The sequence below is a fragment of the Haliotis rubra genome, unplaced genomic scaffold (genome assembly GCF_003918875.1).
Source record: "Haliotis rubra isolate DU_JTF1 unplaced genomic scaffold, ASM391887v1 Scf761, whole genome shotgun sequence".
NCBI lineage: Eukaryota > Metazoa > Mollusca > Gastropoda > Lepetellida > Haliotidae > Haliotis > Haliotis rubra.
This window is the reverse complement of record NW_025767481.1, coordinates 487,395-494,313: the sequence shown is the minus strand read 5'-3', so window position 1 is coordinate 494,313 and position 6,919 is coordinate 487,395.

The window sequence follows — 6,919 nt, the reverse complement described above, 5'->3', positions numbered from 1 at the left end:
GCAAACAGTGTGCAAAACACTGTTGCTTGTCTCCAAAAGGGGATTCAGGATGAAGGATTTAAAGAAACATGCTTGTCTCCCAGTGAGTAATTACATTATTTTGGGTAAAAAACATTCCTTCTCTTTCAGTGGGGAATCTGATTTCAAATTGGTCAAGAAACATATGCATGTCACCCTGTGGAGATTCTAGCTAACATGGGTCAAGAAACATATGCATGTCACCCTGTGGGGATTCTAGTTGACATGGGTCAAGAAACATATGCATGTCTCTCTGTGGGGATTCTAGTTAACATGGGCCAAGAAACATATGCATGTCACCCTGTGGAGATTTAGTTAACATGGGCCAAGAAACATATGCATGTCACCCTGTGGGGATTCTAGCTAACATGGGTCAAGAAACATATGCATGTCACCCTGTGGGGATTCTAGTTGACATGGGTCAAGAAACATATGCATGTCTCTCTGTGGGGATTCTAGCTAACATGGGCCAAGAAACTTATACATGTCCCCCTGTGGGATTCGTGTTACACGGGTCAAGAAACTTATACATGTCCCCCTGTGGGGATTCTAGTTGACATGGGCCAGGAAACATATACATATCCCCCCTGTGGGGATTCTACTTGACATGGGTCAAGAAAGATATGCTCGTCGGACGAAGTGACCACGTGGATGGGAGTGTCAGCATCTGTCACTTGGTTGACTCAGGATTAACGTTCCGATGTCAGACATCGGATTTCCTGTCCATACTCAAGAGGTTGTACAGCTAGGACATTGCTGAGTGCGCCACAAAGCAACAAAGTCATTTGTACAGTGGATTAATTTATTTGCAACAAATATCTACAGCGCGATCAATGATTAAATGGCATGTCTGACTTGAAAAACATCCATATTTTACCGCGCCTCACAAACATCAGGTTAGCGTTTATCTCCCCCTTGACTACTCGGTAGTCAAATAAATGTCCGAATTTAGTAGCAATATTAAACTAATTTAGCAGTTATACAGCTCCATATATTACGATCTGCCTCTACAACATTGATTTGATGTGCGTCAGGTTAACATGTACTTTACAATGACAGAAGAGTTGAACTTTCATCTGGATCCATGTGATCGATATAATGTTAACATAACTTTAATAATAATAATAACAATACATGTAATAATAAATGTGATATAATGCGCCTTTTGCATGCACAAAGCACTACCAAAGTGGATGGATAATATACATTTATCTTACCTCACACATAAATGTCGCTTTCTGATTGGCTGAGCGCTCTGCTATTATTCAATGTACCCCGCTTACAAGCGAGTAACATTTCAATGTACCCCGCTGTCAATGGCAACTCATTTGGTACTTCGTGGTAGTAATTCTTTATCTCAAATTACATTGAATCACGTATGATGTACGGAAATTACCGATATTTTGCGAATGCAAATCGATGGAAGGGAGATAACTCTAAATCTGTGTTTCTTGTCAGCAAAATCTAGCAATGGCTACAAAAAGATTTGTACCCGTGCTTCAAACAATTCAAAATTAACATTAATGTGTTCGGTAAGATAAATACGTTGTTCACTGGTCCCTCGGGGCCCATGGGTTGATGTACCCTCGATGTTTGTTTATGTTCCCATAACAAACATCGAGGGTACATCAACCCATGTCCCCCTCGTGACCAGTGAACAACTTATAATATACAATGACGGACTTGTATACTAGTCATAATGCAATGAAAACAGATGACTCTTGAGCGGTGGTTTGAAGGAATTAAAGCCAACTGCTGATTTAATGGTGACAGGGAGAGAGTTCCAGAGTAGAGGGGCAGGACAGGCAAAGGATTTCCTTCCAAACGTTTGCAGTTTGAAACGAGGCACAGAGAGTAGGTTCAGATTCTGAGAACGGAGCATTCTTTCTGGAATGTATGGGGTAAGAAGTTCTTTTAAGTGTTCTGGACCTTCGCCATTGAGGCATTTGTACACAAAACACATTAATTAAAGTGAATTCTTGAGTTAACAGGAAGCCAGTGGAGGTTTTTCATGACAGGTGCTATGTAGAAGCGCTTAGAATTTCTGCTTATGATTCGGGAGGCTGTATTTGGGACATTTTGTCATTAGCTTAAGAGAAATACAAAAAAGGGGTCGGTTGCAATAATCAAGTCATCTCTAGTTATTACAAAAAAACTCATGTTATTCATCTCAATGGGTAATTGGGGAATAATGTTTTAATATTATTATACTATTCAGCAAATACAATTATTTTTGAAATATGTACGATCAGAAGTTCTTCACAAAAAGAAGATTATGTTTCCATCAGCGCTGTTTTCAGACAAGTTAAAAGTTATCGGTTTATGGCTGTATAGATTGCATTAAAATGAACACTTATTTACAGACCTCATCTGACACATTCAGATAATACAAACTATAGTAGTGACTAAACATTACAGCATAATGTGATTTTGTATCTAATACAGCAAGATGATGTTTCAGGTAAACGCAGTGATATACAGCACTACAAATTATTCCCCCCAGTTACACATGCCAACAGCTTATTGAAAGGAGGGATTGTGATATGTTCACTCACTTACAAGATGTCAATACCTCCACTCCATCTAATGCACACAAGTACATACGACCACGACCACGACCACGACCACGACCACCAACACACAGTCCCAATGGACAGTAGACACCATCCTGTGATGTCAGTATGTTTCTAACAAACTGTCCTGACTCTGTCAGATAGATGACTCTGTGTTGTGAGTAGTCTGTCACCAGGATCTCGCCTGTGCTGGTACTTGTGATACCACGTGGAACCTTCAGTGCTGAGTCTCCTGTATTCCTGTAGTTGAACACCACATCACCCTCAGGCCTCAGACACACGACACATTTGGTTCCACCGTCAGACACCAGAATGCTTCCTGTCCTCGTGGTACAAAGGAAGCTGGGATACTTTAAGATGTCTCCATCATTGTGGCGTGGACAAACTGACTTCAGCACATGTCCCGACATATCCAGGATATCAACACAGGGAGGGGACTGGGAACTTACTGCTAGTGTTGATGGTGTCAGAGACGTTATACCCCGGTACTGTTTGCTGGTTGTGATGGTCGACAACAGCACCAGGTCAGGGGTCACTTCAACTGTTACAATCTGACTGGTATCCAGCACAGTGACAGCCACCTGGTTGTGTTTCAGCCTTGTTATACCACATGGTCTACCTTCCAGACTGAGCTTGCTGTGACCTGGCTGACTGTTCCTGGTGTAGAAGGACTTTACACTGTTGTTGTAGTGGTCTGTAACTACCACTGTGTCTGTACCATTCACCTCTAGCATTGTTACATCAAGAGGGGGGTCCTTCTATGGCATCTCCTGCTACTCTCACATTAATGGTGTCCTGTAACACAAGATCAGCCTTCAGGTCCAGCACATTAATGGTGTCCTGTAACACAGGAGCAGCCTTCAGGTCCAGCACATCGTCATACTGGACGTGTATCTCACCCACATGGAGATCTTCCAGTGCTCTACTCAGCTTGTCCGTGTCCTGTCTGAATGTTATCCTGTCTATTCTACGCTTCCCCTTCACCTCAACGGCCAACGACAGCTTCCACATCACCGGCCTCACATCCCTGATACATCTCATACACATCCATGTCACACTCAGATTGTAGAGCCTGGTTTATCAGCTCAGTCTGTTGTTGGTACATCTGTACTGACATCTCACCTGACTTTATGTCTGCCTTCAGTTGCCCAATGTGTCTGTCAGACATCTCTTTCAGTTCAGCCAGAAGTTTCCGTCCCTTGGCTTTGATCTCCTTTATTGCTGTGAGACTTGCAGACTTGATATTTCTCCTACCAAAGAACAACCAGGCATAAGATACATGTAACCAACAAACCAAGCCAAATGTCCTTTACACAAACAACGACTTTATCTGTGGTCTTTATTTACTGTCCTATTCGTTCACAGGAAAAGCTATTTTTGATCCACCCTTCCGCACGTTTGGTATCAGACAGTTCTGGAAAACATGAACGAATATCCCGTTTAATAAAAACATGTCAGGCATATCCAGATCGTTCTAACAATCTGAGCTAGCATTGTTAGGCACGTTCAGTTAAACCTATCGACCGACTTTAGTTGTGTGTGTGAATGATAATAGTTACAGACTACCGTTAATCCTGTTGGCATATAGGTCATTTTTCAAAATTGGTAGTATTTTCTGTCCGTTCTAAAAAAAATCTGAGAGTTTAAAAGTTGTTGGTTTTTTTGTTCCAGAAAAAAATATTTAGATGTTTACTAGTCAGTACATGCGGTAAATCTTTAGTCTTCTCATTTTGAAATATATACTCAACCACATTTTGAGTCCAAAATTGGCAGATTTACTCCGTCCTCAATGTTAAAAAAGTGTAAAAATCAAAGCAAATAAACAAATTAATTCATATTATGCCAATTAGGATTGATCAAGAATGCTCCAACTGTAATTAATTTTTATTTAACTTAAATAAAATATCTACAAATTATTACATGCTTGTCCTGTGATTTTGTGTCCTGACCGTTACAAGTGTATAAAATTACTGCAATAAGTTCCCCCTTGAGCTGGATTGTAAATGTTATGTGTAACCCTAATTGTCAAGACTGCTACCAATGCATTTTGCGTCAAATAGATATCTTTTTTTCTAATAGCAATGGATATGTTGCCCAGAAATGGAAGAGGTGGAAACCATATCCTTTGAAAACTTGTAGGGATCATTCATTTTTTCATTTTAGATTTATTTACAAATTGCCCTGACCGTTACTGTCTGAACCGTTACAATTCTGCAAAGTAACGCATTGGACAGTCCTTGTCACCGTCAGGACGAAATGGTTTGTATTTTGAGAAATTGATAAAGTTATTCATTAATATTTTAAGAAATATAACAAATTTGTAATTACTTTAAGAGTTAAGATGGTATAAATGTTAGTATGTATGATGTGTGTATGTATAAGCATGGAAATTTACTGTTCAAATCAGTTTTTTTCATGTATGTAGTAGCATAAAAAGCACAGTTTCTAGTAATGGTTTGGACAAATAATAGTAACGGTGCGGACATAATTAAAATACATTCCATATTTGAAGAATATTTTGTATGGTGTGATAATGAATTTATATTAACATGTACTTAGCTGTCTGCTTTAAATAATGAAAACCAAAATGAATTTATCATGTTAAGTTTCTATTTTCTGTAAGATCAATATTGTTTATGAATTAAATTTAACGGTTAGGATATCAACGGTTACAGTTTGCACAAAATGTAGTAAAGGTTTGGAACTTTTTATCAGAATTTTGATTACTAGTATATTTCAAATTATCTCTCTAAATGTAATGAATCTGTGTTCATATGGAATAATTCATTATACTTTTCATTGATATTTCCAATCTTCCATATTTACCGAGTGTGCCAAAATGATACAATGTTCAAGCAATACCATATTCTAAGAACTGAAATTGAATTGCCATTGTGGTATATTTTTCTATTCTTTAGGAGCTATTATTTGTTTTATTCAAAAGCCACAAAATGTATTCACAAGTTTTATATTGATTGCACAAATGTCCAAACCGTTACCACAGCATGGAAGAAAGCATGCCATATTTGTTACAAGTTACTATTTCTAATATACATATTTCAATGTCTGTCCAAAATAGGGTTAGCAGTTGAAGTAAATAATGTCTTTTTTTCATGTTACCTTTTTCTATGTTGAATTAAATTGTTTAAGGTTATGTCAGCCCGTTACTATTCCTGTCCAAACAGTATTGTCATAACCGTTACCGCCAATTGACTACTCTAATTAATTCATGATAATACATGAAACGCTCCTCGTTATGATGGTGTCATCAAAACATGTGCTGGGCTTAGTAGCAGATGTGTCTTAGGCAATTCCAACTGTTGAAAGCTATATACATATAAATGTTTTAGACAAATGTTATTTTTTTGTGTTAAACACATGAAAGATTCAAAAAAGCACTTTAAAGATTCATGATAATAGTTTTTACCCTCAGGTTCGATTACGTCGGTGTAAAAGTCATCCCAAACACGGAAAATACTAGAAGCCATCAACATCAGGAGATTAACCCCAGAGATTAATAGAGATCAAGGCGTATACCTCCCTAGTGCCTGGAACATCACAAACGCCGAACCACACCCACCTCTATTGTCACTTAATTAGCTTTATATCATACTGCTGTGTCCACATCTCCTTATACTCATTGTTTGTGTCAACTGGCTTTACCTTATCCATTATCATTGTTTTTATAACTTCTTTTCATCTGGCCTCATTGATTGATTGTATATACATGTACATATCTGGCTTCCTGTAAATCTTGTATTTATAGTTTGCTTTCTACATCTGTCTTTAATCACCTGAAGAAGGGGCAAGAAGTAGCCCAGAAACGTTGTGATATAGAATAAACAAGAAGTTGCCATCCATATACTCGTCTTATATAAAAGATTTTTCTGAATTATTTAAATTTTCAAAATCCTTTTTCCTGATTAAGAAATGGTAAAGGTCAGGAATTTCACATGCCCTATTTATTATGTAATATTTTTAATAATTAAGTTTTTGAGATTTTATTTGAATGAAAACTAAATCGTTTTTGAAGAGTTTATTTTTACGGTAATAAGGAATTTAAAATCCTACCAATTTTGAAAATGACCCATATAAAACACCCAAACATGGACAACAATGAACATGTTTCAGAATGTTCATGTCTCAGAAAATAATCATCCCTGTCTTTTATCAGTAAGATATTCACGCTACACAATAACGATGTCCTGACATTAGCATTGATACGGTAACCGTTGAAGTACTTGCACTACACAATAACGATGTCATGACATTAGCATTGATACGGCAACTGTTGAAATATTCGCACAACACAATAACAATGTCCTGAC